This window comes from Schistocerca gregaria, unplaced genomic scaffold (assembly GCF_023897955.1).
Source record: "Schistocerca gregaria isolate iqSchGreg1 unplaced genomic scaffold, iqSchGreg1.2 ptg000180l, whole genome shotgun sequence".
Taxonomy (NCBI): domain Eukaryota; kingdom Metazoa; phylum Arthropoda; class Insecta; order Orthoptera; family Acrididae; genus Schistocerca; species Schistocerca gregaria.
The window spans coordinates 1905419-1927669 of NW_026061730.1; the positions used below are offsets into that span (position 1 = coordinate 1905419).

At 49.5% G+C, this 22251-nt stretch overlaps 12 non-coding genes across 12 annotated transcripts; all 12 read right to left on the reverse strand.

Moving 5' to 3' along the window:
* Positions 1-419: 419 nt before the first annotated feature.
* On the reverse strand, positions 420-493 carry Trnat-agu (transfer RNA threonine (anticodon AGU)). Its single transcript has one exon. It is a non-coding gene; the product is annotated as a tRNA-Thr (tRNA).
* A 1399-nt stretch (positions 494-1892) lies between these two features.
* Trnat-agu (transfer RNA threonine (anticodon AGU)) lies at positions 1893-1966 on the reverse strand. The gene has a single exon. It is a non-coding gene; the product is annotated as a tRNA-Thr (tRNA).
* Positions 1967-3354: 1388 nt separating this feature from the next.
* Trnat-agu (transfer RNA threonine (anticodon AGU)) lies at positions 3355-3428 on the reverse strand. The gene has a single exon. It is a non-coding gene; the product is annotated as a tRNA-Thr (tRNA).
* A 1388-nt stretch (positions 3429-4816) lies between these two features.
* Trnat-agu (transfer RNA threonine (anticodon AGU)) lies at positions 4817-4890 on the reverse strand. Its single transcript has one exon. It is a non-coding gene; the product is annotated as a tRNA-Thr (tRNA).
* Positions 4891-10667: 5777 nt separating this feature from the next.
* Trnat-agu (transfer RNA threonine (anticodon AGU)) lies at positions 10668-10741 on the reverse strand. The gene has a single exon. It is a non-coding gene; the product is annotated as a tRNA-Thr (tRNA).
* Positions 10742-12129: 1388 nt separating this feature from the next.
* Positions 12130-12203, reverse strand: Trnat-agu (transfer RNA threonine (anticodon AGU)). The gene has a single exon. It is a non-coding gene; the product is annotated as a tRNA-Thr (tRNA).
* Positions 12204-13591: 1388 nt separating this feature from the next.
* Positions 13592-13665, reverse strand: Trnat-agu (transfer RNA threonine (anticodon AGU)). Its single transcript has one exon. It is a non-coding gene; the product is annotated as a tRNA-Thr (tRNA).
* A 1399-nt stretch (positions 13666-15064) lies between these two features.
* Positions 15065-15138, reverse strand: Trnat-agu (transfer RNA threonine (anticodon AGU)). The gene has a single exon. It is a non-coding gene; the product is annotated as a tRNA-Thr (tRNA).
* Positions 15139-16534: 1396 nt separating this feature from the next.
* Positions 16535-16608, reverse strand: Trnat-agu (transfer RNA threonine (anticodon AGU)). Its single transcript has one exon. It is a non-coding gene; the product is annotated as a tRNA-Thr (tRNA).
* A 1396-nt stretch (positions 16609-18004) lies between these two features.
* On the reverse strand, positions 18005-18078 carry Trnat-agu (transfer RNA threonine (anticodon AGU)). The gene has a single exon. It is a non-coding gene; the product is annotated as a tRNA-Thr (tRNA).
* A 1399-nt stretch (positions 18079-19477) lies between these two features.
* On the reverse strand, positions 19478-19551 carry Trnat-agu (transfer RNA threonine (anticodon AGU)). Its single transcript has one exon. It is a non-coding gene; the product is annotated as a tRNA-Thr (tRNA).
* A 1398-nt stretch (positions 19552-20949) lies between these two features.
* On the reverse strand, positions 20950-21023 carry Trnat-agu (transfer RNA threonine (anticodon AGU)). Its single transcript has one exon. It is a non-coding gene; the product is annotated as a tRNA-Thr (tRNA).
* Between the last annotated feature and the right edge of the window lie 1228 nt (positions 21024-22251).

Consider the following 22251-nt stretch of genomic DNA (forward strand, 5'->3'; position numbering starts at 1 on the left):
CACGCTAGTGACAGCCGTATTTATAGTTCGACGTCGCGCCAAAGCGAATGAGCACATTTCGCCTACGGCTTAGGCCGCTCATCTAGTGTGGCTGCTCTGTGTCTGCAGGCAGCGAGGGGCTGCAAGCTTCCTGTGTTCGCACCTATATCACCTGTGCTTCCTTGTCAGAGACAGACTATCGCAAAACATACAACTCACTCCATGAATTGATTGCTACGGCATCTGTTATCAGCAGTCACAACCAGCAACACCAGTAGCAGCCGACTGCTCGCAAAGAATGGGAACGTGCAGTGGGATTTACGTGAAATCGGCGCAATTGTGGGTGCTAATCGTTCGCTTGTATCTGCATACACACCTCTGCCGGTTGGGAATTATTCCACTTGCATGGCAAGGTGCGCATGTAGGTGTGTTAAAAATTCTGGAGGCGCTGGGTATCGATCCCAGTACCTCTCGCACACTAAGCGAGCGCTCTACCATCTGAGCTACGCCCACCCTCCCCCGGTAACTAGTAGTGCTACATACAGTCATATCAACGTCACAGACCCTTGCACTCCCATTATTCCGCAGACAAACACTACTCTCTATGTATCAGTGAGGGTGTCTTTCAGGTTTCGTGCATTCTGTATCGAATCGTAGTTGGCCACAATGAAAGTGGCACGCATAACGTCGAAAATAGAGTTCAGACACCGCTCTGAGTAAGGCGAACGTGTTGTCCACCTCTAGACTTCAATGACGTTAAGCCGTGATACCTAAGACAGATCTGCACTCGATAACACCACGATAACAGCCGGTCCCCACACTTACATCTTGCTCTCCTTATGACAGTATACATCGTATCAGTCTGTGACGCTGGTTTTGCAACTTCTTGCGTGCGTTTATGTTCGCCGCGACCAACACTTAACATGCACTGACCACAAAACATGGAGGAGCCGGGGCTTGAACCCGAGACCGTTCACACGCTAAGCGAACGATCTGCCAACTGAGCTACAGCTACACACACGACCAAGCCTGGCTATTCTCCATTCTTTGCGACTCTGATGTGCACGGACACGATGGTTGGTTGGTTTGTAGCGGCGAAGGTACCAGAATACAAAGGCGCGGACACGTTCATATACATAAGAGTTCCAAGTAGTTTCGATGCTCTGGTATTACGAATGTAAATTCCGTCTGTTTTGAACGTCTTAAATTGAAAGGGCGGTCACAAATTGGTCCATTTCACTCCTTGTCCACAACCATACAGCACCTGAGGTAACAAGCACATCTCGAGCCCCATTGTGCTCTCCATTGTTCATGCTAACTCAGTGCCTCGCTCTTTGCTACTGTGTAAAACTCTTGTCGTCCAACTGCAAAACACTGGGACACAACAAGTTTCCGCGTCCCCATTGCACTGATCGTACTACGAAACGCTCCCCAAACTTGGCAATCACCCATGCAGATGACTTTTCCGACTTTACAAAACGCTCACACAACGCTCACGCTAGTGACAGCCTTATTTATAGTTCGACGTCGCGCCAAAGCGAATGAGCACATTTCGCCTACGGCTTAGGCCGCTCTTCTAGTGTGGCTGCTCTGTGTCTGCAGGCAGCGAGGGGCTGCAAGCTTCCTGTGTTCGCACCTATATCACCTGTGCTTCCTTGTCAGAGACAGACTATCGCAAAACATACAACTCACTCCATGAATTGATTGCTACGGCATCTGTTATCAGCAGTCACAACCAGCAACACCAGTAGCAGCCGACTGCACGCAAAGAATGGGAACGTGCAGTGGGATTTACGTGAAATCGGCGCAATTGTGGATGCTAATCGTTCGCTTGTATCTGCCTACACACCTCTGCCGGTTGGGAATTATTCCACTTGCATGGCAAGGTGCGCATGTTGGTGTGTTAGAAATTCTGGAGGCGCTGGGTATCGATCCCAGTACCTCTCGCACACTAAGCGAGCGCTCTACCATCTGAGCTACGCCCACCCTCCCCCGATAACTAGTAGTGCTACATACAGTCATATCAACGTCACAGACCCTTGCACTCCCATTATTCCGCAGACAAACACTACTCTCTATGTATCAGTGAGGGTGTCTTTCAGGTTTCGTGCATTCTGTATCGAATCGTAGTTGGCCACAATGAAAGTGGCACGCATAACGTCGAAAATAGAGTTCAGACACCGCTCTGAGTAAGGCGAACGTGTTGTCCACCTCTAGACTTCAATGACGTTAAGCCGTGATACCTAAGACAGATCTGCACTCGATAACACCACGATAACAGCCGGTCCCCACACTTACATCTTGCTCTCCTTATGACAGTATACATCGTATCAGTCTGTGACGCTGGTTTTGCAACTTCTTGCGTGCGTTTATGTTCGCCGCGACCAACACTTACCATGCACTGACCACAAAACATGGAGGAGCCGGGGCTTGAACCCGAGACCGTTCACACGCTAAGCGAACGATCTGCCAACTGAGCTACAGCTACACACACGACCAAGCCTGGCTATTCTCCATTCTTTGCGACTCTGATGTGCACGGACACGATGGTTGGTTGGTTTGTAGCGGCGAAGGTACCAGAATACAAAGGCGCGGACACGTTCATATACACAAGAGTTCCAAGTAGTTTCGATGCTCTGGTATTACGAATGCAAATTCCGTCTGTTTTGAACGTCTTAAATTGAAAGGGCGGTCACAAATTGGTCCATTTCACTCCTTGTCGACAACCATACAGCACCTGAGGTAACAAGCACATCTCGAGCCCCATTGTGCTCTCCATTGTTCATGCTAACTCAGTGCCTCGCTCTTTGCTACTGTGTAAAACTCTTGTCGTCCAACTGCAAAACACTGGGACACAACAAGTTTCCGCGTCCCCATTGCACTGATCGTACTACGAAACGCTCCCCAAACTTGGCAATCACCCATGCAGATGACTTTTCCGACTTTACACGACGCTCACTCTAGTGACAGCCTTATTTATAGTTCGACGTCGCGCCAAAGCGAATGAGCACATTTCGCCTACGGCTTAGGCCGCTCTTCTAGTGTGGCTGCTCTGTGTCTGCAGGCAGCGAGGGGCTGCAAGCTTCCTGTGTTCGCACCTATATCACCTGTGCTTCCTTGTCAGAGACAGACTATCGCAAAACATACAACTCACTCCATGAATTGATTGCTACGGCATCTGTTATCAGCAGTCACAACCAGCAACACCAGTAGCAGCCGACTGCACGCAAAGAATGGGAACGTGCAGTGGGATTTACGTGAAATCGGCGCAATTGTGGATGCTAATCGTTCGCTTGTATCTGCCTACACACCTCTGCGGGTTGGGAATTATTCCACTTGCATGGCAAGGTGCGCATGTAGGTGTGTTAAAAATTCTGGAGGCGCTGGGTATCGATCCCAGTACCTCTCGCACACTAAGCGAGCGCTCTACCATCTGAGCTACGCCCACCCTCCCCCGATAACTAGTAGTGCTACATACAGTCATATCAACGTCACAGACCCTTGCACTCCCATTATTCGGCAGACAAACACTACTCTCTATGTATCAGTGAGGGTGTCTTTCAGGTTTCGTGCATTCTGTATCGAATCGTAGTTGGCCACAATGAAAGTGGCACGCATAACGTCGAAAATAGAGTTCAGACACCGCTCTGAGTAAGGCGAACGTGTTGTCCACCTCTAGACTTCAATGACGTTAAGCCGTGATACCTAAGACAGATCTGCACTCGATAACACCACGATAACAGCCGGTCCCCACACTTACATCTTGCTCTCCTTATGACAGTATACATCGTATCAGTCTGTGACGCTGGTTTTGCAACTTCTTGCGTGCGTTTATGTTCGCCGCGACCAACACTTACCATGCACTGACCACAAAACATGGAGGAGCCGGGGCTTGAACCCGAGACCGTTCACACGCTAAGCGAACGATCTGCCAACTGAGCTACAGCTACACACACGACCAAGCCTGGCTATTCTCCATTCTTTGCGACTCTGATGTGCACGGACACGATGGTTGGTTGGTTTGTAGCGGCGAAGGTACCAGAATACAAAGGCGCGGACACGTTCATATACACAAGAGTTCCAAGTAGTTTCGATGCTCTGGTATTACGAATGCAAATTCCGTCTGTTTTGAACGTCTTAAATTGAAAGGGCGGTCACAAATTGGTCCATTTCACTCCTTGTCCACAACCATACAGCACCTGAGGTAACAAGCACATCTCGAGCCCCATTGTGCTCTCCATTGTTCATGCTAACTCAGTGCCTCGCTCTTTGCTACTGTGTAAAACTCTTGTCGTCCAACTGCAAAACACTGGGACACAACAAGTTTCCGCGTCCCCATTGCACTGATCGTACTACGAAACGCTCCCCAAACTTGGCAATCACCCATGCAGATGACTTTTCCGACTTTACACGACGCTCACGCTAGTGACAGCCTTATTTATAGTTCGACGTCGCGCCAAAGCGAATGAGCACATTTCGCCTACGGCTTAGGCCGCTCTTCTAGTGTGGCTGCTCTGTGTCTGCAGGCAGCGAGGGGCTGCAAGCTTCCTGTGTTCGCACCTATATCACCTGTGCTTCCTTGTCAGAGACAGACTATCGCAAAACATACAACTCACTCCATGAATTGATTGCTACGGCATCTGTTATCAGCAGTCACAACCAGCAACACCAGTAGCAGCCGACTGCACGCAAAGAATGGGAACGTGCAGTGGGATTTACGTGAAATCGGCGCAATTGTGGATGCTAATCGTTCGCTTGTATCTGCCTACACACCTCTGCCGGTTGGGAATTATTCCACTTGCATGGCAAGGTGCGCATGTAGGTGTGTTAAAAATTCTGGAGGCGCTGGGTATCGATCCCAGTACCTCTCGCACACTAAGCGAGCGCTCTACCATCTGAGCTACGCCCACCCTCCCCCGATAACTAGTAGTGCTACATACAGTCATATCAACGTCACAGACCCTTGCACTCCCATTATTCCGCAGACAAACACTACTCTCTATGTATCAGTGAGGGTGTCTTTCAGGTTTCGTGCATTCTGTATCGAATCGTAGTTGGCCACAATGAAAGTGGCACGCATAACGTCGAAAATAGAGTTCAGACACCGCTCTGAGTAAGGCGAACGTGTTGTCCACCTCTAGACTTCAATGACGTTAAGCCGTGATACCTAAGACAGATCTGCACTCGATAACACCACGAAAACAGCCGGTCCCCACACTTACATCTTGCTTTCCTTATGACAGTACACATCGTATCAGTCTGTGACGCTGGTTTTGCAACTTCTTGCGTGCGTTTATGTTCGCCGCGACCAACACTTACCATGCACTGACCACAAAACATGGAGGAGCCGGGGCTTGAACCCGAGACCGTTCACACGCTAAGCGAACTATCTGCCAACTGAGCTACAGCTACACACACGACCAAGCCTGGCTATTCTCCATTCTTTGCGACTCTGATGTGCACGGACACGATGGTTGGTTGGTTTGTAGCGGCGAAGGTACCAGAATACAAAGGCGCGGACACGTTCATATACACAAGAGTTCCAAGTAGTTTCGATGCTCTGGTATTACGAATGCAAATTCCGTCTGTTTTGAACGTCTTAAATTGAAAGGGCGGTCACAAATTGGTCCATTTCACTCCTTGTCCACAACCATACAGCACCTGAGGTAACAAGCACATCTCGAGCCCCATTGTGCTCTCCATTGTTCATGCTAACTCAGTGCCTCGCTCTTTGCTACTGTGTAAAACTCTTGTCGTCCAACTGCAAAACACTGGGACACAACAAGTTTCCGCGTCCCCATTGCACTGATCGTACTACGAAACGCTCCCCAAACTTGGCAATCACCCATGCAGATGACTTTTCCGACTTTACACGACGCTCACGCTAGTGACAGCCTTATTTATAGTTCGACGTCGCGCCAAAGCGAATGAGCACATTTCGCCTACGGCTTAGGCCGCTCTTCTAGTGTGGCTGCTCTGTGTCTGCAGGCAGCGAGGGGCTGCAAGCTTCCTGTGTTCGCACCTATATCACCTGTGCTTCCTTGTCAGAGACAGACTATCGCAAAACATACAACTCACTCCATGAATTGATTGCTACGGCATCTGTTATCAGCAGTCACAACCAGCAACACCAGTAGCAGCCGACTGCACGCAAAGAATGGGAACGTTCAGTGGGATTTACGTGAAATCGGCGCAATTGTGGATGCTAATCGTTCGCTTGTATCTGCCTACACACCTCTGCCGGTTGGGAATTATTTCACTTGCATGGCAAGGTGCGCATGTAGGTGTGTTAGAAATTCTGGAGGCGCTGGGTATCGATCCCAGTACCTTTCGCACACTAAGCGAGCGCTCTACCATCTGAGCTACGCCCACCTCCCCCCCGATAACTAGTAGTGCTACATACAGTCATATCAACGTCACAGACCTTTGCACTCCCATTATTCCGCAGACAAACACTACTCTCTAAGTATCAGTGAGGGTGTCTTTCAGGTTTCGTGCATTCTGTATCGAATCGTAGTTGGCCACAATGAAAGTGGCACGCATAACGTCGAAAATAGAGTTCAGACACCGCTCTGAGTAAGGCGAACGTGTTGTCCACCTCTAGACTTCAATGACGTTAAGCCGTGATACCTAAGACAGATCTGCACTCGTTAACACCACGATAACAGCCGGTCCCCACACTTACATCTTGCTCTCCTTATGACAGTATACATCGTATCAGTCTGTGACGCTGGTTTTGCAACATCTTGCGTGCGTTTATGTTCGCCGCGACCAACACTTACCATGCACTGACCACAAAACATGGAGGAGCCGGGGCTTGAACCCGAGACCGTTCACACGCTAAGCGAACGATCTGCCAACTGAGCTACAGCTACACACACGACCAAGCCTGGCTATTCTCCATTCTTTGCGACTCTGATGTGCACGGACACGATGGTTGGTTGGTTTGTAGCGGCGAAGGTACCAGAATACAAAGGCGCGGACACGTTCATATACACAAGAGTTCCAAGTAGTTTCGATGCTCTGGTATTACGAATGCAAATTCCGTCTGTTTTGAACGTCTTAAATTGAAAGGGCGGTCACAAATTGGTCCATTTCACTCCTTGTCCACAACCATACAGCACCTGAGGTAACAAGCACATCTCGAGCCCCATTGTGCTCTCCATTGTTCATGCTAACTCAGTGCCTCGCTCTTTGCTACTGTGTAAAACTCTTGTCGTCCAACTGCAAAACACTGGGACACAACAAGTTTCCGCGTCCCCATTGCACTGATCGTACTACGAAACGCTCCCCAAACTTGGCAATCACCCATGCAGATGACTTTTCCGACTTTACACGACGCTCACGCTAGTGACAGCCTTATTTATAGTTCGACGTCGCGCCAAAGCGAATGAGCACATTTCGCCTACGGCTTAGGCCGCTCTTCTAGTGTGGCTGCTCTGTGTCTGCAGGCAGCGAGGGGCTGCAAGCTTCCTGTGTTCGCACCTATATCACCTGTGCTTCCTTGTCAGAGACAGACTATCGCAAAACATACAACTCACTCCATGAATTGATTGCTACGGCATCTGTTATCAGCAGTCACAACCAGCAACACCAGTAGCAGCCGACTGCACGCAAAGAATGGGAACGTGCAGTGGGATTTACGTGAAATCGGCGCAATTGTGGATGCTAATCGTTCGCTTGTATCTGCCTACACACCTCTGCCGGTTGGGAATTATTTCACTTGCATGGCAAGGTGCGCATGTAGGTGTGTTAGAAATTCTGGAGGCGCTGGGTATCGATCCCAGTACCTTTCGCACACTAAGCGAGCGCTCTACCATCTGAGCTACGCCCACCTCCCCCCCCGATAACTAGTAGTGCTACATACAGTCATATCAACGTCACAGACCTTTGCACTCCCATTATTCCGCAGACAAACACTACTCTCTATGTATCAGTGAGGGTGTCTTTCAGGTTTCGTGCATTCTGTATCGAATCGTAGTTGGCCACAATGAAAGTGGCACGCATAACGTCGAAAATAGAGTTCAGACACCGCTCTGAGTAAGGCGAACGTGTTGTCCACCTCTAGACTTCAATGACGTTAAGCCGTGATACCTAAGACAGATCTGCACTCGATAACACCACGATAACAGCCGGTCCCCACACTTACATCTTGCTCTCCTTATGACAGTATACATCGTATCAGTCTGTGACGCTGGTTTTGCAACTTCTTGCGTGCGTTTATGTTCGCCGCGACCAACACTTACCATGCACTGACCACAAAACATGGAGGAGCCGGGGCTTGAACCCGAGACCGTTCACACGCTAAGCGAACGATCTGCCAACTGAGCTACAGCTATACACACGACCAAGCCTGGCTATTCTCCATTCTTTGCGACTCTGATGTGCACGGACACGATGGTTGGTTGGTTTGTAGCGGCGAAGGTACCAGAATACAAAGGCGCGGACACGTTCATATACACAAGAGTTCCAAGTAGTTTCGATGCTCTGGTATTACGAATGCAAATTCCGTCTGTTTTGAACGTCTTAAATTGAAAGGGCGGTCACAAATTGGTCCATTTCACTCCTTGTCCACAACCATACAGCACCTGAGGTAACAAGCACATCTCGAGCCCCATTGTGCTCTCCATTGTTCATGCTAACTCAGTGCCTCGCTCTTTGCTACTGTGTAAAACTCTTGTCGTCCAACTGCAAAACACTGGGACACAACAAGTTTCCGCGTCCCCATTGCACTGATCGTACTACGAAACGCTCCCCAAACTTGGCAATCACCCATGCAGATGACTTTTCCGACTTTACACGACGCTCACGCTAGTGACAGCCTTATTTATAGTTCGACGTCGCGCCAAAGCGAATGAGCACATTTCGCCTACGGCTTAGGCCGCTCTTCTAGTGTGGCTGCTCTGTGTCTGCAGGCAGCGAGGGGCTGCAAGCTTCCTGTGTTCGCACCTATATCACCTGTGCTTCCTTGTCAGAGACAGACTATCGCAAAACATACAACTCACTCCATGAATTGATTGCTACGGCATCTGTTATCAGCAGTCACAACCAGCAACACCAGTAGCAGCCGACTGCACGCAAAGAATGGGAACGTGCAGTGGGATTTGCGTGAAATCGGCGCAATTGTGGATGCTAATCGTTCGCTTGTATCTGCCTACACACCTCTGCCGGTTGGGAATTATTCCACTTGCATGGCAAGGTGCGCATGTAGGTGTGTTAAAAATTCTGGAGGCGCTGGGTATCGATCCCAGTACCTCTCGCACACTAAGCGAGCGCTCTACCATCTGAGCTACGACCACCCTCCCCCGGTAACTAGTAGTGCTACATACAGTCATATCAACGTCACAGACCCTTGCACTCCCATTATTCCGCAGACAAACACTACTCTCTATGTATCAGTGAGGGTGTCTTTCAGGTTTCGTGCATTCTGTATCGAATCGTAGTTGGCCACAATGAAAGTGGCACGCATAACGTCGAAAATAGAGTTCAGACACCGCTCTGAGTAAGGCGAACGTGTTGTCCACCTCTAGACTTCAATGACGTTAAGCCGTGATACCTAAGACAGATCTGCACTCGATAACACCACGAAAACAGCCGGTCCCCACACTTACATCTTGCTTTCCTTATGACAGTACACATCGTATCAGTCTGTGACGCTGGTTTTGCAACTTCTTGCGTGCGTTTATGTTCGCCGCGACCAACACTTACCATGCACTGACCACAAAACATGGAGGAGCCGGGGCTTGAACCCGAGACCGTTCACACGCTAAGCGAACGATCTGCCAACTGAGCTACAGCTATACACACGACCAAGCCTGGCTATTCTCCATTCTTTGCGACTCTGATGTGCACGGACACGATGGTTGGTTGGTTTGTAGCGGCGAAGGTACCAGAATACAAAGGCGCGGACACGTTCATATACACAAGAGTTCCAAGTAGTTTCGATGCTCTGGTATTACGAATGCAAATTCCGTCTGTTTTGAACGTCTTAAATTGAAAGGGCGGTCACAAATTGGTCCATTTCACTCCTTGTCCACAACCATACAGCACCTGAGGTAACAAGCACATCTCGAGCCCCATTGTGCTCTCCATTGTTCATGCTAACTCAGTGCCTCGCTCTTTGCTACTGTGTAAAACTCTTGTCGTCCAACTGCAAAACACTGGGACACAACAAGTTTCCGCGTCCCCATTGCACTGATCGTACTACGAAACGCTCCCCAAACTTGGCAATCACCCATGCAGATGACTTTTCCGACTTTACACGACGCTCACGCTAGTGACAGCCTTATTTATAGTTCGACGTCGCGCCAAAGCGAATGAGCACATTTCGCCTACGGCTTAGGCCGCTCTTCTAGTGTGGCTGCTCTGTGTCTGCAGGCAGCGAGGGGCTGCAAGCTTCCTGTGTTCGCACCTATATCACCTGTGCTTCCTTGTCAGAGACAGACTATCGCAAAACATACAACTCACTCCATGAATTGATTGCTACGGCATCTGTTATCAGCAGTCACAACCAGCAACACCAGTAGCAGCCGACTGCACGCAAAGAATGGGAACGTGCAGTGGGATTTGCGTGAAATCGGCGCAATTGTGGATGCTCATCGTTCGCTTGTATCTGCCTACACACCTCTGCCGGTTGGGAATTATTCCACTTGCATGGCAAGGTGCGCATGTAGGTGTGTTAAAAATTCTGGAGGCGCTGGGTATCGATCCCAGTACCTCTCGCACACTAAGCGAGCGCTCTACCATCTGAGCTACGCCCACCCTCCCCCGATAACTAGTAGTGCTACATACAGTCATATCAACGTCACAGACCCTTGCACTCCCATTATTCCGCAGACAAACACTACTCTCTATGTATCAGTGAGGGTGTCTTTCAGGTTTCGTGCATTCTGTATCGAATCGTAGTTGGCCACAATGAAAGTGGCACGCATAACGTCGAAAATAGAGTTCAGACACCGCTCTGAGTAAGGCGAACGTGTTGTCCACCTCTAGACTTCAATGACGTTAAGCCGTGATACCTAAGACAGATCTGCACTCGATAACACCACGAAAACAGCCGGTCCCCACACTTACATCTTGCTTTCCTTATGACAGTACACATCGTATCAGTCTGTGACGCTGGTTTTGCAACTTCTTGCGTGCGTTTATGTTCGCCGCGACCAACACTTACCATGCACTGACCACAAAACATGGAGGAGCCGGGGCTTGAACCCGAGACCGTTCACACGCTAAGCGAACGACCTGCCAACTGAGCTACAGCTACACACACGACCAAGCCTGGCTATTCTCCATTCTTTGCGACTCTGATGTGCACGGACACGATGGTTGGTTGGTTTGTAGCGGCGAAGGTACCAGAATACAAAGGCGCGGACACGTTCATATACACAAGAGTTCCAAGTAGTTTCGATGCTCTGGTATTACGAATGCAAATTCCGTCTGTTTTGAACGTCTTAAATTGAAAGGGCGGTCACAAATTGGTCCATTTCACTCCTTGTCCACAACCATACAGCACCTGAGGTAACAGGCACATCTCGAGCCCCATTGTGCTCTCCATTGTTCATGCTAACTCAGTGCCTCGTTCTTTGCTACTGTGTAAAACTCTTGTCGTCCAACTGCAAAACACTGGGACACAACAAGTTTCCGCGTCCCCATTGCACTGATCGTACTACGAAACGCTCCCCAAACTTGGCAATCACCCATGCAGATGACTTTTCCGACTTTACACGACGCTCACGCTAGTGACAGCCTTATTTATAGTTCGACGTCGCGCCAAAGCGAATGAGCACATTTCGCCTACGGCTTAGGCCGCTCTTCTAGTGTGGCTGCTCTGTGTCTGCAGGCAGCGAGGGGCTGCAAGCTTCCTGTGTTCGCACCTATATCACCTGTGCTTCCTTGTCAGAGACAGACTATCGCAAAACATACAACTCACTCCATGAATTGATTGCTACGGCATCTGTTATCAGCAGTCACAACCAGCAACACCAGTAGCAGCCGACTGCACGCAAAGAATGGGAACGTGCAGTGGGATTTGCGTGAAATCGGCGCAATTGTGGATGCTAATCGTTCGCTTGTATCTGCCTACACACCTCTGCCGGTTGGGAATTATTCCACTTGCATGGCAAGGTGCGCATGTAGGTGTGTTAAAAATTCTGGAGGCGCTGGGTATCGATCCCAGTACCTCTCGCACACTAAGCGAGCGCTCTACCATCTGAGCTACGCCCACCCTCACCCGATAACTAGTAGTGCTACATACAGTCATATCAACGTCACAGACCCTTGCACTCCCATTATTCCGCAGACAAACACTACTCTCTATGTATCAGTGAGGGTGTCTTTCAGGTTTCGTGCATTCTGTATCGAATCGTAGTTGGCCACAATGAAAGTGGCACGCATAACGTCGAAAATAGAGTTCAGACACCGCTCTGAGTAAGGCGAACGTGTTGTCCACCTCTAGACTTCAATGACGTTAAGCCGTGATACCTAAGACAGATCTGCACTCGATAACACCACGAAAACAGCCGGTCCCCACACTTACATCTTGCTTTCCTTATGACAGTACACATCGTATCAGTCTGTGACGCTGGTTTTGCAACTTCTTGCGTGCGTTTATGTTCGCCGCGACCAACACTTACCATGCACTGACCACAAAACATGGAGGAGCCGGGGCTTGAACCCGAGACCGTTCACACGCTAAGCGAACGATCTGCCAACTGAGCTACAGCTATACACACGACCAAGCCTGGCTATTCTCCATTCTTTGCGACTCTGATGTGCACGGACACGATGGTTGGTTGGTTTGTAGCGGCGAAGGTACCAGAATACAAAGGCGCGGACACGTTCATATACACAAGAGTTCCAAGTAGTTTCGATGCTCTGGTATTACGAATGCAAATTCCGTCTGTTTTGAACGTCTTAAATTGAAAGGGCGGTCACAAATTGGTCCATTTCACTCCTTGTCGACAACCATACAGCACCTGAGGTAACAAGCACATCTCGAGCCCCATTGTGCTCTCCATTGTTCATGCTAACTCAGTGCCTCGCTCTTTGCTACTGTGTAAAACTCTTGTCGTCCAACTGCAAAACACTGGGACACAACAAGTTTCCGCGTCCCCATTGCACTGATCGTACTACGAAACGCTCCCCAAACTTGGCAATCACCCATGCAGATGACTTTTCCGACTTTACACGACGCTCACGCTAGTGACAGCCTTATTTATAGTTCGACGTCGCGCCAAAGCGAATGAGCACATTTCGCCTACGGCTTAGGCCGCTCTTCTAGTGTGGCTGCTCTGTGTCTGCAGGCAGCGAGGGGCTGCAAGCTTCCTGTGTTCGCACCTATATCACCTGTGCTTCCTTGTCAGAGACAGACTATCGCAAAACATACAACTCACTCCATGAATTGATTGCTACGGCATCTGTTATCAGCAGTCACAACCAGCAACACCAGTAGCAGCCGACTGCACGCAAAGAATGGGAACGTGCAGTGGGATTTACGTGAAATCGGCGCAATTGTGGATGCTAATCGTTCGCTTGTATCTGCCTACACACCTCTGCCGGTTGGGAATTATTCCACTTGCATGGCAAGGTGCGCATGTAGGTGTGTTAAAAATTCTGGAGGCGCTGGGTATCGATCCCAGTACCTCTCGCACACTAAGCGAGCGCTCTACCATCTGAGCTACGCCTACCCTCCCCCGATAACTAGTAGTGCTACATACAGTCATATCAACGTCACAGACCCTTGCACTCCCATTATTCCGCAGACAAACACTACTCTCTATGTATCAGTGAGGGTGTCTTTCAGGTTTCGTGCATTCTGTATCGAATCGTAGTTGGCCACAATGAAAGTGGCACGCATAACGTCGAAAATAGAGTTCAGACACCGCTCTGAGTAAGGCGAACGTGTTGTCCACCTCTAGACTTCAATGACGTTAAGCCGTGATACCTAAGACAGATCTGCACTCGATAACACCACGATAACAGCCGGTCCCCACACTTACATCTTGCTCTCCTTATGACAGTATACATCATATCAGTCTGTGACGCTGGTTTTGCAACTTCTTGCGTGCGTTTATGTTCGCCGCGACCAACACTTACCATGCACTGACCACAAAACATGGAGGAGCCGGGGCTTGAACCCGAGACCGTTCACACGCTAAGCGAACGATCTGCCAACTGGGCTACAGCTACACACACGACCAAGCCTGGCTATTCCCCATTCTTTGCGACTCTGATGTGCACGGACACGATGGTTGGTTGGTTTGTAGCGGCGAATGTACCAGAATACAAAGGCGCGGACACGTTCATATACACAAGAGTTCCAAGTAGTTTCGATGCTCTGGTATTACGAATGCAAATTCCGTCTGTTTTGAACGTCTTAAATTGAAAGGGCGGTCACAAATTGGTCCATTTCACTCCTTGTCCACAACCATACAGCACCTGAGGTAACAGGCACATCTCGAGCCCCATTGTGCTCTCCATTGTTCATGCTAACTCAGTGCCTCGCTCTTTGCTACTGTGTAAAACTCTTGTCGTCCAACTGCAAAACACTGGGACACAACAAGTTTCCGCGTCCCCATTGCACTGATCGTACTACGAAACGCTCCCCAAACTTGGCAATCACCCATGCAGATGACTTTTCCGACTTTACACGACGCTCACGCAACGCTCACGCTAGTGACAGCCTTTTTTATAGTTCGACGTCGCGCCAAAGCGAATGAGCACATTTCGCCTACGGCTTAGGCCGCTCTTCTAGTGTGGCTGCTCTGTGTCTGCAGGCAGCGAGGGGCTGCAAGCTTCCTGTGTTCGCACCTATATCACCTGTGCTTCCTTGTCAGAGACAGACTATCGCAAAACATACAACTCACTCCATGAATTGATTGCTACGGCATCTGTTATCAGCAGTCACAACCAGCAACACCAGTAGCAGCCGACTGGACGCAAAGAATGGGAACGTGCAGTGGGATTTACGTGAAATCGGCGCAATTGTGGATGCTAATCGTTCGCTTGTATCTACCTACACACCTCTGCTGGTTGGGAATTATTCCACTTGCATGGCAAGGTGCGCATGTAGGTGTGTTAGAAATTCTGGAGGCGCTGGGTATCGATCCCAGTACCTCTCGCACACTAAGCGAGCGCTCTACCATCTGAGCTACGCCCACCCTCCCCCGATAACTAGTAGTGCTACATACAGTCATATCAACGTCACAGACCGTTGCACTCCCATTATTCCGCAGACAAACACTACTCTCTATATCAGTGAGGGTGTCTTTCAGGTTTCGTGCATTCTGTATCGAATCGTAGTTGGCCACAATGAAAGTGGCACGCATAACGTCGAAAATAGAGTTAAGACACCGCTCTGAGTAAGGCGAACGTGTTGTCCACCTCTAGACTTCAATGACGTTAAGCCGTGATACCTAAGACAGATCTGCACTCGATAACACCACGATAACAGCCGGTCCCCACACTTACATCTTGCTCTCCTTATGACAGTATACATCGTATCAGTCTGTGACGCTGGTTTTGCAACTTCTTGCGTGCGTTTATGTTCGCCGCGACCAACACTTACCATGCACTGACCACAAAACATGGAGGAGCCGGGGCTTGAACCCGAGACCGTTCACACGCTAAGCGAACGATCTGCCAAATGAGCTACAGCTACACACACGACCAAGCCTGGCTATTCTCCATTCTTTGCGACTCTGATGTGCACGGACACGATGGTTGGTTGGTTTGTAGCGGCGAAGGTACCAGAATACAAAGGCGCGGACACGTTCATATACACAAGAGTTCCAAGTAGTTTCGATGCTCTGGTATTACGAATGCAAATTCCGTCTGTTTTGAACGTCTTAAATTGAAAGGGCGGTCACAAATTGGTCCATTTCTCTCCTTGTCCACAACCATACAGCACCTGAGGTAACAAGCACATCTCGAGCCTCATTGTGCTCTCCATTGTTCATGCCAACTCAGTGCCTCGCTCTTTGCTACTGTGTAAAACTCTTGTCGTCCAACTGCAAAACACTGTGACACAACAAGTTTCCGCGTCCCCATTGCACTGATCGTACTACGAAATGCTCCCCAAACTTGGCAATCACCCATGCAGATGACTTTTCCGACTTTACACGACGCTCACGCAACGCTCACGCAAGTACAGCCTTATTTATAGTTCGACGTCGCGCCAAAGCGAATGAGCACATTTCGCCTACGGCTTAGGCCGCTCTTCTAGTGTGGCTGCTCTGTGTCTGCAGGCAGCGAGGGGCTGCAAGCTTCCTGTGTTCGCACCTATATCACCTGTGCTTCCTTGTCAGAGACAGACTATCGCAAAACATACAACTCACTCCATGAATTGATTGCTACGGCATCTGTTATCAGCAGTCACAACCAGCAACACCAGTAGCAGCCGACTGGACGCAAAGAATGGGAACGTGCAGTGGGATTTACGTGAAATCGGCGCAATTGTGGATGCTAATCGTTCGCTTGTATCTACCTACACACCTCTGCTGGTTGGGAATTATTCCACTTGCATGGCAAGGTGCGCATGTAGGTGTGTTAGAAATTCTGGAGGCGCTGGGTATCGATCCCAGTACCTCTCGCACACTAAGCGAGCGCTCTACCATCTGAGCTACGCCCACCCTCCCCCGATAACTAGTAGTGCTACATACAGTCATATCAACGTCACAGACCGTTGCACTCCCATTATTCCGCAGACAAACACTACTCTCTATATCAGTGAGGGTGTCTTTCAGGTTTCGTGCATTCTGTATCGAATCGTAGTTGGCCACAATGAAAGTGGCACGCATAACGTCGAAAATAGAGTTAAGACACCGCTCTGAGTAAGGCGAACGTGTTGTCCACCTCTAGACTTCAATGACGTTAAGCCGTGATACCTAAGACAGATCTGCACTCGATAACACCACGATAACAGCCGGTCCCCACACTTACATCTTGCTCTCCTTATGACAGTATACATCGTATCAGTCTGTGACGCTGGTTTTGCAACTTCTTGCGTGCGTTTATGTTCGCCGCGACCAACACTTACCATGCACTGACCACAAAACATGGAGGAGCCGGGGCTTGAACCCGAGACCGTTCACACGCTAAGCGAACGATCTGCCAAATGAGCTACAGCTACACACACGACCAAGCCTGGCTATTCTCCATTCTTTGCGACTCTGATGTGCACGGACACGTTGGTTGGTTGGTTTGTAGCGGCGAAGGTACCAGAATACAAAGGCGCGGACACGTTCATATACACAAGAGTTCCAAGTAGTTTCGATGCTCTGGTATTACGAATGCAAATTCCGTCTGTTTTGAACGTCTTAAATTGAAAGGGCGGTCACAAATTGGTCCATTTCTCTCCTTGTCCACAACCATACAGCACCTGAGGTAACAAGCACATCTCGAGCCTCATTGTGCTCTCCATTGTTCATGCCAACTCAGTGCCTCGCTCTTTGCTACTGTGTAAAACTCTTGTCGTCCAACTGCAAAACACTGTGACACAACAAGTTTCCGCGTCCCCATTGCACTGATCGTACTACGAAATGCTCCCCAAACTTGGCAATCACCCATGCAGATGACTTTTCCGACTTTACACGACGCTCACGCAACGCTCACGCAAGTACAGCCTTATTTATAGTTCGACGTCGCGCCAAAGCGAATGAGCACATTTCGCCTACGGCTTAGGCCGCTCTTCTAGTGTGGCTGCTCTGTGTCTGCAGGCAGCGAGGGGCTGCAAGCTTCCTGTGTTCGCACCTATATCACCTGTGCTTCCTTGTCAGAGACAGACTATCGCAAAACATACAACTCACTCCATGAATTGATTGCTACGGCATCTGTTATCAGCAGTCACAACCAGCAACACCAGTAGCAGCCGACTGCACGCAAAGAATGGGAACGTGCAGTGGGATTTACGTGAAATCGGCGCAATTGTGGATGCTAATCGTTCGCTTGTATCTGCATACACACCTCTGCCGGTTGGGAATTATTCCACTTGCATGGCAAGGTGCGCATGTAGGTGTGTTAAAAATTCTGGAGGCGCTGGGTATCGATCCCAGTACCTCTCGCACACTAAGCGAGCGCTCTACCATCTGAGCTACGCCCACCCTCCCCCGATAACTAGTAGTGCTACATACAGTCATATCAACGTCACAGACCCTTGCACTCCCATTATTCCGCAGACAAACACTACTCTCTATGTATCAGTGAGGGTGTCTTTCAGGTTTCGTGCATTCTGTATCGAATCGTAGTTGGCCACAATGAAAGTGGCACGCATAACGTCGAAAATAGAGTTCAGACACCGCTCTGAGTAAGGCGAACGTGTTGTCCACCTCTAGACTTCAATGACGTTAAGCCGTGATACCTAAGACAGATCTGCACTCGATAACACCACGATAACAGCCGGTCCCCACACTTACATCTTGCTCTCCTTATGACAGTATACATCGTATCAGTCTGTGACGCTGGTTTTGCAACTTCTTGCGTGCGTTTATGTTCGCCGCGACCAACACTTACCATGCACTGACCACAAAACATGGAGGAGCCGGGGCTTGAACCCGAGACCGTTCACACGCTAAGCGAACGATCTGCCAACTGAGCTACAGCTACACACACGACCAAGCCTGGCTATTCTCCATTCTTTGCGACTCTGATGTGCACGGACACGATGGTTGGTTGGTTTGTAGCGGCGAAGGTACCAGAATACAAAGGCGCGGACACGTTCATATACACAAGAGTTCTAAGTAGTTTCGATGCTCTGGTATTACGAATGCAAATTCCGTCTGTTTTGAACGTCTTAAATTGAAAGGGCGGTCACAAATTGGTCCATTTCACTCCTTGTCCACAACCATACAGCACCTGAGGTAACAAGCACATCTCGAGCCCCATTGTGCTCTCCATTGTTCATGCTAACTCAGTGCCTCGCTCTTTGCTACTGTGTAAAACTCTTGTCGTCCAACTGCAAAACACTGGGACACAACAAGTTTCCGCGTCCCCATTGCACTGATCGTACTACGAAATGCTCCCCAAACTTGGCAATCACCCATGCAGATGACTTTTCCGACTTTACACGACGCTCAAGCAACGCTCACGCTAGTGACAGCCTTATTTATAGTTCGACGTCGCGCCAAAGCGAATGAGCACATTTCGCCTACGGCTTAGGCCGCTCTTCTAGTGTGGCTGCTCTGTGTCTGCAGGCAGCGAGGGGCTGCAAGCTTCCTGTGTTCGCACCTATATCACCTGTGCTTCCTTGTCAGAGACAGACTATCGCAAAACATACAACTCACTCCATGAATTGATTGCTACGGCATCTGTTATCAGCAGTCACAACCAGCAACACCAGTAGCAGCCGACTGCACGCAAAGAATGGGAACGTGCAGTGGGATTTACGTGAAATCGGCGCAATTGTGGATGCTAATCGTTCGCTTGTATCTGCCTACACACCTCTGCCGGTTGGGAATTATTCCACTTGCATGGCAAGGTGCGCATGTAGGTGTGTTAGAAATTCTGGAGGCGCTGGGTATCGATCCCAGTACCTCTCGCACACTAAGCGAGCGCTCTACCATCTGAGCTACGCCCACCCTCCCCCGATAACTAGTAGAGCTACATACAGTCATATCAACGTCACAGACCCTTGCACTCCCATTATTCCGCAGACAAACACTACTCTCTATGTATCAGTGTGGGTGTCTTTCAGGTTTCGTGCATTCTGTATCGAATCGTAGTTGGCCACAATGAAAGTGGCACGCATAACGTCGAAAAAAGAGTTCAGACACCGCTCTGAGTAAGGCGAACGTGTTGTCCACCTCTAGACTTCAATGACGTTAAGCCGTGATACCTAAGACAGATCTGCACTCGATAACACCACGAAAACAGCCGGTCCCCACACTTACATCTTGCTCTCCTTATGACAGTATACATCGTATCAGTCTGTGACGCTGGTTTTGCAACTTCTTGCGTGCGTTTATGTTCGCCGCGCCCAACACTTACCATGCACTGACCACAAAACATGGAGTAGCCGGGGCTTGAACCCGAGACCGTTCACACGCTAAGCGAACGATCTGCCAACTGAGCTACATCTACTCACACGACCAAGCCTGGCTATTCTCCATTCTTTGCGACTCTGATGTGCACGGACACGATGGTTGGTTGGTTTGTAGCGGCGAAGGTACCAGAATACAAAGGCGCGGACACGTTCATATACACAAGAGTTCCAAGTAGTTTCGATGCTCTGGTATTACGAATCCAAATTCCGTCTGTTTTGAACGTCTTAAATTGAAAGGGCGGTCACAAATTGGTCCATTTCACTCCTTGTCCACAACCATACAGCACCTGAGGTAACAAGCACATCTCGAGCCCCATTGTGCTCTCCATTGTTCATGCTAACTCAGTGCCTCGCTCTTTGCTACTGTGTAAAACTCTTGTCGTCCAACTGCAAAACACTGGGACACAACAAGTTTCCGCGTCCCCATTGCACTGATCGTACTACGAAACGCTCCCCAAACTTGGCAATCACCCATGCAGATGACTTTTCCGACTTTACACGACGCTCACGCAACGCTCACGCAAGTACAGCCTTATTTATAGTTCGACGTCGCGCCAAAGCGAATGAGCACATTTCGCCTACGGCTTAGGCCGCTCTTCTAGTGTGGCTGCTCTGTGTCTGCAGGCAGCGAGGGGCTGCAAGCTTCCTGTGTTCGCACCTATATCACCTGTGCTTCCTTGTCAGAGACAGACTATCGCAAAACATACAACTCACTCCATGAATTGATTGCTACGGCATCTGTTATCAGCAGTCACAACCAGCAACACCAGTAGCAGCCGACTGCACGCAAAGAATGGGAACGTGCAGTGGGATTTACGTGAAATCGGCGCAATTGTGGATGCTAATCGTTCGCTTGTATCTGCCTACACACCTCTGCCGGTTGGGAATTATTCCACTTGCATGGCAAGGTGCGCATGTAGGTGTGTTAAAAATTCTGGAGGCGCTGGGTATCGATCCCAGTACCTCTCGCACACTAAGCGAGCGCTCTACCATCTGAGCTACGCCCACCCTCCCCCGATAACTAGTAGTGCTACATACAGTCATATCAACGTCACAGACCCTTGCACTCCCATTATTCCGCAGACAAACACTACTCTCTATGTATCAGTGAGGGTGTCTTTCAGGTTTCGTGCATTCTGTATCGAATCGTAGTTGGCCACAATAAAAGTGGCACGCATAACGTCGAAAATAGAGTTCAGACACCGCTCTGAGTAAGGCGAACGTGTTGTCCACCTCTAGACTTCAATGACGTTAAGCCGTGATACCTAAGACAGATCTGCACTCGATAACACCACGATAACAGCCGGTCCCCACACTTACATCTTGCTCTCCTTATGACAGTATACATCGTATCAGTCTGTGACGCTGGTTTTGCAACTTCTTGCGTGCGTTTATGTTCGCCGCGACCAACACTTACCATGCACTGACCACAAAACATGGAGGAGCCGGGGCTTGAACCCGAGACCGTTCACACGCTAAGCGAACGATCTGCCAACTGAGCTACAGCTACACACACGACCAAGCCTGGCTATTCTCCATTCTTTGCGACTCTGATGTGCACGGACACGATGGTTGGTTGGTTTGTAGCGGCGAAGGTACCAGAATACAAAGGCGCGGACACGTTCATATACACAAGAGTTCTAAGTAGTTTCGATGCTCTGGTATTACGAATGCAAATTCCGTCTGTTTTGAACGTCTTAAATTGAAAGGGCGGTCACAAATTGGTCCATTTCACTCCTTGTCCACAACCATACAGCACCTGAGGTAACAAGCACATCTCGAGCCCCATTGTGCTCTCCATTGTTCATGCTAACTCAGTGCCTCGCTCTTTGCTACTGTGTAAAACTCTTGTCGTCCAACTGCAAAACACTGGGACACAACAAGTTTCCGCGTCCCCATTGCACTGATCGTACTACGAAATGCTCCCCAAACTTGGCAATCACCCATGCAGATGACTTTTCCGACTTTACACGACGCTCAAGCAACGCTCACGCTAGTGACAGCCTTATTTATAGTTCGACGTCGCGCCAAAGCGAATGAGCACATTTCGCCTACGGCTTAGGCCGCTCTTCTAGTGTGGCTGCTCTGTGTCTGCAGGCAGCGAGGGGCTGCAAGCTTCCTGTGTTCGCACCTATATCACCTGTGCTTCCTTGTCAGAGACAGACTATCGCAAAACATACAACTCACTCCATGAATTGATTGCTACGGCATCTGTTATCAGCAGTCACAACCAGCAA